The sequence below is a fragment of the Balaenoptera physalus genome, assembly GCF_965194825.1.
Source record: "Balaenoptera physalus genome assembly, chromosome: 1".
Classification (NCBI taxonomy): Eukaryota; Metazoa; Chordata; class Mammalia; order Artiodactyla; family Balaenopteridae; genus Balaenoptera; species Balaenoptera physalus.
Window position 1 is genome coordinate 18,416,821 of NC_138882.1, and position 8,275 is coordinate 18,425,095.

The 8,275-nt window shown below is 36.5% G+C and overlaps 1 long non-coding RNA gene across 1 annotated transcript in view; it reads left to right on the forward strand.

Annotated features, from left to right (window-relative positions):
- Positions 1–1,779, forward strand: part of LOC309644683 — a 126,952-nt gene extending 125,173 nt beyond the window's left edge. The window contains exon 3 of the long non-coding RNA XR_014254555.1: positions 4–1,779. This is a non-coding gene — a long non-coding RNA (uncharacterized lncRNA). The remainder of the gene's footprint in view (positions 1–3) is intronic.
- The last annotated feature ends 6,496 nt before the right edge of the window (positions 1,780–8,275 follow it).

Genomic DNA, 8,275 nt, shown 5'->3' on the forward strand with positions numbered 1-8,275 from the left:
CAGGTCTTTCACCTCCTTGGCTAAATTTATCCCTAAGTATTTTATTCCTTTTGATGCAGTTGTAATGAACTCTCCATTTTAATTCCCAAGAAATAGATCATTAATAGCGTCCAAGTAACTCCCTTCAGTTTCTTTCCCCTTCACTTCATTCCTGGAGGTAACGACTATTCACTATCTGTCAACATCAGTTAGTTTTGCCTGGTTTTGAATTTTATATAAAATGAAGTCATACAGTATGTACTCTATTGTGCCTGGCTTCTTTTATCCTCATATAGTTTTTGTGGGAGTGAATATTGCTACAAATATTTTGGAATATTGTTTGGTATTATCTAGTAAAAATAAACATAAACTCACCCTATGACCCAGAAATTGTACTCCTTCCTAAGCATATACCAAATCTAAATGTGTACATATGTGCACTAAAAGACATGCTTAAGAATATCCAGGGCATCCTATTTATAATAGCCTTAAGTTGAAAATATCAAATGTCCATTTATAGTAGAATGGATACATAAATTATAATATATTCTCACAGTTGAATAAGAATGAATGAACTATTGTTTCACACAACAGAAAGGATGGATGAATCTCACAGTCATTCGATATTTTGACAGCTTTGATTCTTGAATGATTTTTCATATTTGAGTGGATGTCTGACCCTAGCTCTTTGACCAAATTTAATTAAAGAACAAATATAATCTTGCTTCCATGCTACAGATAAGATTGTCATGTACTATTTATAATTAGTCAGATTGATCTAGAGCACGTTTAATATCTTAATGGGTAAAAGGAGATTTATAATGTACCCACTGACAAAGTCTAGGGTGAGTTGAAACACCACGTCACATAAGAAATATTTAAAGGGACTGGTAAGAAGTTACACAAGACCATAACTCTGTGGCTCTTCTTCATCTACTAGACTCTTTCCTATGCCAATGCCAAGTAACATTTAAAGGAGACAGACAGGAATAAAGACACAGACATAGAGAATGGACTTGAGGACACGGGGCGGGGGAAGGGTAAGCTGGGACGAAGTGAGAGAGTGGCATGGACATATATACACTACCAAATGTAAAATAGATAGCTAGTGGGAAGCAGCCGCATAGCATAGGGAGATCAGTTCCGTGCTTTGTGACCACCTAGATGGGTGGGATAGGGAGGGTGGGAGGAAGACGCAAGAGGGAAGAGATATGGGGATATATGTATACGTATAGCTGATTCACTTTGTTACAAAGCAGAAACTAACACACCATTGTAAAGCAATTATACTCCAATAAAGATGTTAAAAAAAAAATAAAAAAATAAAGGAGACAGACAATGGCTTATAACAGAAAGGGAGATAAATATTATTCTGTCCATTTAAAGATGTTATTTTGTTCAGATAATCTCCCTGTTATCTAACTGGCCTTAGGTAACTGATACAAATATTGTTTCTCAATTTCTCATGTATATCTCTGTCTCTACTTCCAAGATCTGGTTATACTCTACTAATCATTCACATTGTCCAATGAGGCACTGCTCCTTCAGAAGAGCCTTTTTTTTCTTTTTTCTTGCTTACCTGACATTTTACACAGGAAGCTGCTGGCAGAAGCATCCAGAATGTCCCTGACTCTGATCTTTTAAGGCATAATTTACTTCATTTGGGGGAGATGAGGAATTTCTCTCCTACCCTCAGTTTTCACCTCACTTCTCATAAGCTCTCCTTCAAACTTATCAAACTTAAGGGAAAAAAATCTCCCTCTTCTAAAAAAAAAAAAAAGAAAAGAAAAGAAAAGGAAAGGAAAAAAAGAAGAAAAGACAATTTCAAATTAACCTGGGAAAAGATTAATATGACACCTAACATCTTACATCTGTTTGTAAAATGCTAATGTCATGAATAACTTTCCACCATACAAGTTGAACTATAATTCAATCATAATAACTAAGTCTCCCTGACATGATATAATTACATTTAGACTTAAACTGGATTTATTATATTAGCATTTATTCATTAATTTAATCAATATTTACTGAGCATCTATCATGTGCCAGACACTGTTCTAGACACTGGAGATGCAGCAGTGAATAAAATAGACAAGAAAAGTTAGATATTCATATATCTAAGAAAAAAATTAGATATTAATATATCTGAGAAAAATGGTTAGAAAGGAAGGAAAAGGCGGTTAGAGTTCAAAAACAGGATGGCATCTGCAGGACCCTGGGCAAGATAAATCAGGTTAACACGTTATTAGATTAAATATTTTCTACCTTCTATCTTGACAAAATACATCTTCATAAGGACCTCCAGGATAGGTTTGAATTTAGAATTCTGGTACCCCTAGGACTCCAAGCTGCAACTTGGCAGGGCAGGGAGATCTAGCTTCACCTTCCCAGTCCTGAACCTATGACAGGACCACCACCCCGGCCCCTTCTATTTCCAAATTTGCTCCAATTGCACCAAAAGAGGCCTCATGCACACCCATGTGCATGTCTCAGTCCACATCTCTAAGCTCTGTTCACCCCTTGACTTCTTTGGGATCTAGTGGTGTGTGTAGCAGTGGCAGAGACCACCCTCAGGAGGACAGACCTAGGCAAGAGGCCCTTGCGAGACCTGGAAGTAGGCTCAGGGACAATTAAGCAGGAAATTCTGGAGTTTTTAATACCTGGAGCACTGTCTCGAAGGTGGGGTGGGCATGAACTCCAGATGGCCTCACAGACTCCAAGCCTAAGGAATATGGATAAGAAGTTCAGAATGGGGCCTTTTAAATTGAGGGCTCAGGGCAAAAGTCAGCCCTCCTCTTTCCCAAGTTTAAGTGTGCTACTGACTGCTAGTACTTTTCCAACCTCTACCCAAATGAAGGCAAGTTATTTGGCCCATAGATTCGATTCCATGTTCTGATCCTATGGAGATATATCTATCTCTACATCTCTATTATCTATATCTAGATCATCTATATCTATGTCTGTATCTACATCTATACCTATCTATCCACATGTGAATGTATGTGTATATATAATATTTACTTATGTGTATATTATAATACATATGAATGTGTGTATCTATATCTATCTATGTGTATGTGTTTATCTGTTTATCTGTCTATTCATTCCTCCATCCAACTATATATGTAACACTGTGGAAACAGATATATCTAATATTATTAGTTGGAAGGTATTAGTCCCTTGAATCATATAGCTAATTTGCTATTTTCTGATCCCATGTTAATTAAGCACAATTCTGATTACAAATTTGGCTTTATATGTGTTTTGACTTTAGGGACAGAATGTGCCATCATGTCACAGCATATATCTTGGTCCTTGGGTCCATGTGATAGTCACAATACTTGCTGTATTTAATAATTGGTAATATTTTAAAGATTGTCTTGGAAGTTGTGTGAGCATTTGTCCATATCTCCTGAGTCCAATAAACTATGAAATAGTAGCAAGATAACTTTTCTGATATTAAAAGTTTGAGGACCAGTTGCCTAGCAAATGAGAATTCACTCCCGGAAGTGCTGGCCTAAGAGACCACTCAGTGGACAGCCAGCTGATCTTCCCCGGCAACATTACGAATGGAGCCTGAGCCAATCAAAACTTCCACAGTCTTTCTCTGTCTGACTTACTTCACTCACTATGACAATCTCTAGGTCCATCCATGTTGCTGCAAATAGCATTATTCCATTCTTTTTATCACTGAGTAATATTCCATGGTATATATGTACCACATCTTCTTTATCCATTCCTCTGTTGATGGACATTTAGGTTGCTTCCATGTCTTGGCTATTGTAAATAGTGCTGCAATGAACATTGGGATGCATGTATCTTTTCAAATTATAGTTTTCTGCAGATATATGTCCAGGAGTGGGATTGCTGGATCATACGGTAGCTCTATTTTTAGTTTTTTAGGGAACTCCACTCAATACTCTGTAATGGCCTATATAGGAAAAGAATCTAAAAAAGAGTGGATATATGTATATGTATAACCGATTCACTTTGCTGTACACTTGAAACCAACACAACATTGTAAATCAACTATACTCTAATAAAAATTAAAACAAAAAACAAAAAACTTCCACAGTGAGTAGAGGGCCCACACTTATGTAGTGCATAACTCACAGAGCCCTGAGTACTCTACTCACCTTGTCAGCTGCCCCATGTGTATGTGGGCTTCCTGTGGTAGGAATAAGATGGGCAGGTCCCCTGCAAACAGACCCACAGTAGGTGCAGGAAGAGAGTAGAGAGTGAGATGCTCATGTCTTAGATTCCCTCTCCTCCTCAATCACCTAATTTTTTCATAACTAGATTCTTTTCCTTATTTCCTTCCAGTTGGTGGGACTGCCTTTACGGGCATACATCTATGTCACAGAAACAAGACATAAGCATCATTCTCAATGAATCTAGGATCTAAGCATGAAACCACCCTGAACACTGAAATTAAGCAGTTACCTAGCGTTCAGTAGTCAAAAAAGATGTGCTCCTTTTAAAGAAAAATTATTAAAAAGTGGCCTCAATAGTGAGAGGCCCGCGCACCATGATGAAGAGTGGCCCCCGCTTGCCGCAACTAGAGAAAGCCCTAGCACAGAAACGAAGACCCAACATAGCAATCAATCAATCAATCAATCTTAAAAAAAAAAAACAAAAAAAAAACTCCCCTTTAAAAAAAAAAAAAAAAAAGTGTCCTGAGGTAGTAAAGTTCAAATGCTCTGAACACCAAATTTTATGGAGCATGCAACAGCAAATCGGACAGGTAGATATTTGTTGGAATCTGATCTTTGAAATGGTGACTGGCTCCCTAGTTACAGGTTGTTTGTTCTAGTCACCTTAAGAACAGGACATGTCAACCAACAACACAGGGAGAGATCTATGACTATTTGAGCTACACACAGTATTCCGTGTGACCACAATGTACACAGAACATAGAACCCTCCCTCCCTCTCTTCCTTTCATCCTTTTCTCCTCCTCTCTCCTTTCTGTGACTATTTATTGGGAGTTTACTATGTGACAGGCACTTGGGTGGGATACAGAAGTGAAACAATATGTTTCAGGTGATTTTTGGAGCTTAAAATCAAAGACAACAAGTGTGAATTTGTCAAGGGAAAAGTCTTGTGAGAATAAACCTTGCAGACCAGCCTGGGTAGCAAGGTGGAGTTAGCTTATCGGGATGGCAGGAAGAGGAAAATGTCTTACCCTTTGTTCAATGCTAATTCACCACAGCTACCCACACACAGCAATTATTATGGAACAACCCACTGAAAACATAAAACAACACATCATAAATGTCTACATTTTTGTGCCATGAGAATACTATATAACTTTGTGACATCTTGTTTGCTAGAATATTTGAGTGAGTTACAAATGTACCAGCACATTGTCCTATGTTAACAAAGCTTCTAAGAATACACATGTTTATACACTGCTCAAGGGCAGGGATATTTTACCATGAACTCCTTCTTCACCTCATTTAGCCCAGTAACTGCCCAATATATGCAGAGAACATGCAAGTCAAATGATACCCCAGTGCTGTCAACTAAATTGAGAAAGAGTTTAAAATGAAACTGATCTCTTCTACCCTGAATGTTCTAAGTATATGTGAAATTTAGAGCTTAGGTATTTTTCTCATTTCCAGGCACCAGAATTCCAAAGAGTTTTTCTAGAACATTAGGGGTACATTATCAAGTTGACCAAAATAAGAAGCACTTCTTTTTCATATAGGATAATATGTATCTGCAGTTTTAATCTCAAGTACACAGTCAATAAAATCATATGCTAATTACATTTTAAGAAGAATAATTCTGTGGAACAGATCAGAAGGTTTCCACCTTTGTTCCTGTGGCATATTTCATGGTAGAAGTGTTTTATCCTAGATCTTGACCCTGCCCACGTTACTCTCCTTAGTATCCCCATTTCTGGGAAAGTCCAGCCAGCTCTACTTGTGTGGCATGGGAGAGACGAACATTCTTCAGTAGAATGAGTTATGCAACTGAACGGATCAGTGATAACTGTGGTTTAAACTAAATTGAAGAGTAGCCAAAAATTAAACTGACCAAACTTCAGTTCCATCTTGGCCTTATTTGAACTTATTTAATGTGTTTATGACTGTTTAACTTTCTGCCTTATAGAATGAAAATTAAAATTTTCTATAGTAGCACAGGGAACTATATTCAATATCCTGTGATAAACCATAATGGAAAAGAATATGAAAAAGAATGTATATATCTATAAGAGTCACTTCACTGTACAGAAGAAATTAACACAACACTGTAAATCAACTACACTTCAATAAAATTTTTAAAAGTTTTCTACACTAATAAGCAGGGAAGACCCATCAAAAACAAAACACTCTCTTAGATGAATTTAATGAATTATTATTTACTAACAATGATTATTCCTTCCTAACTAGATTTTGATGCAAATTTGTCATTTAAGGTCTAAAAGGTGCTTTAGGGTTTATATAAACATTGTATGTTATCATGGGGGAAAAAATTTGCAAAATTATACTCCAGTTCATTAGAGCAACAGAATACGAACACAAAATACATCTGGAAAAGAAGATAAAAAAGAAAGCATGGGTGGTCACTTTCCTAACCTATACTCTCCTTAATAAATCAGAGTTCGCTTCTATACAAAAATAATATATCATCTCTCACATCTTGAAAGCTGCTAGAATCATTTCATGGAAAAGTGATCTAATGCCTAAACCATTTCAATCAATCCTAGAGCTTCCTAAAATTCCCAATGAATGGCACCTGTTTACAAAACGTTTATTTGCTCCCTTGCACAATGTGGGCTACTTCTCAGCTTCCTACCCAATCTTTGGTGTAGCCTGTAGATGACCACAGTCTTCAATTGTTTTTCCAGAACATTCTACGATCTCTCTCTTTTTTGTTTCTTTTGAATCTGATTTCTGCTATTATCTTTTGGATCTTTGGTTGAAATTCTTAGAAAAATCCTCCTGGAAAGCTGTTTGTTCTTTTCACTCTCTTATTTGTGCCTTGGAGAGCAATACAAATAAGAGACTAAGAGCGAAAACAGAACCATTTTGAGTTGTGTGGCCACAATCAAAATCTCATTTGTGATACATAATCATGTAATATTTTATTTTACCTTGTCAAAGATGGAACACTTTCAAAATATCTTCACTGTCTGGCTTCATTTACTAGTGGTCATAATAGTGGAGTGGGGTGAAATGGAAAAGAGGGTGAGGAAATTGAAATTCTTGTCCCCCCTCAAAAACACGAATTGTTTTGGAAATAGCAACTGAATTCATAGTCAAGATATGTACATCTAATGGGCCTGAGAAATAATCTTCATTTTTCAGAACAGAGAGAGAACTGATAACAACTCATAAGAAACAACTGCCTGCCTCTCTCCAGACACATCCAGTCCTTCCTAGATACGTCCCACTTGGTGAATTGCATTTGCAGTATTGGGAAAATGCTGATGTAATAACTACTTCAGAGTTTTTTCTTATGTGCCAAACAGTGCTGGAGAATTCACATGATTTTATGCACCTGTGTTGTTTGGTCATTGTGTGTGTGTGTGTGTGTGTGTGTGTGTGTGTGTCCTTTGAGAGGAATCAAATGGCTGCCTTGATCCAATGTGTATGCAGAAACCATGGGGAAAGCAGTTCTTCCTATGGGAATATACTGCATTTGAAAAATTGCACAAATAAAAACAATGTAAAATTTCTGGTAGGCTCACTGAGTGTGTGTTTGTGTTCCTGGACACCCATGAGCTTTTGTACACACAGATATGAATTAACTGCCCATTTCAGAATTAGTAACTGTTGGCTCTTTTGTATAGAGGACGCGGTGTCTTCCACTTTGAATACACATGGAAAATGTTCTTAAATTGCTTTCTGTTTTTATCATTAAATGTGGGAATATACCTAGAAACCACAGCAAAACTATTCTTCATGTGTGGTCTGAATCATTTATCCATTTTTCCTGTAAGAGTAAGGAAATTCTATATTTAGCTCTTTGTGGTAGAAGGTAATAAATGACTCTGAGATTTGAAAATTACTACAAGGTTTATTCTGTCAATAAACTAATAATCTTGGTATTTAAATTTTGCATGCTTAAGAACTTTTAATTAGCAATTTGGTCTTTGTACATTAAAAAAAAACTAGACAAAAATTAACATATTATTCTATAGTTCACTATTAATGAAATTGTACTAGAAGGTTCAAGATTTTTCTTTCTATTGGCAAGAAAATGAAATCCTTCCTCTGACAAAATTTAGCTTTATTTTTTAGAAAAAAAAAAAAACGAGCATAAAGCATGGGAATAATGGAGGA